Source organism: Numenius arquata, chromosome 17 (assembly GCF_964106895.1).
Source record: "Numenius arquata chromosome 17, bNumArq3.hap1.1, whole genome shotgun sequence".
Lineage (NCBI taxonomy): Eukaryota > Metazoa > Chordata > Aves > Charadriiformes > Scolopacidae > Numenius > Numenius arquata.
Window position 1 is genome coordinate 9,789,643 of NC_133592.1, and position 538 is coordinate 9,790,180.

Sequence of the window (538 nt, forward strand, 5' to 3'; positions counted from 1 at the left end):
GGGCCCGGGGGGGCCGGGGCAGCGCGGCGGGCAGCGGGGCGGGCGGGCAGCGGCATGCCCGGGTCCGGCGGGGGGGAGGCGGCCGTCGGCGGCGGCGCGGTCCCGTCACGGCAGCGGGGGCAGCGTCCGCCGCGCCATCCCCCGCCGCGGCCGGAGCGGGGAGGCTCTCGGGGCGCGCCTTCTGCGGGAAACGACGGCGGCGGCGGGGCACGGCGCGTCGTGTCGCGACAGAACGCTACGGGACCGCTCGGCGCTGCCCAGGGACGCGGAGGAGCAGCGGGGCAGCCGCAGGCGCTCCGTCCCGCTCCTCCACCTGCCGCTGCTCAGCCGGCCCGCCGCCGCGGCGCTCTGACAGGACGCCCCGCCCCGCCCCCGAGCCCCACCATTGGACGGTTCGTTCCCGCCCCCGCCCTCCTCAGCATTCATTGGAGCACCGAAATGGTGGCCCCGCCCCGGTGAGGAAGCGACAATCCTCCCCGCCTTCGCCTATTGGTGAACCAAGGAGCACTAGCCCCGCCCCCCTCGGCTTCCATTGGAC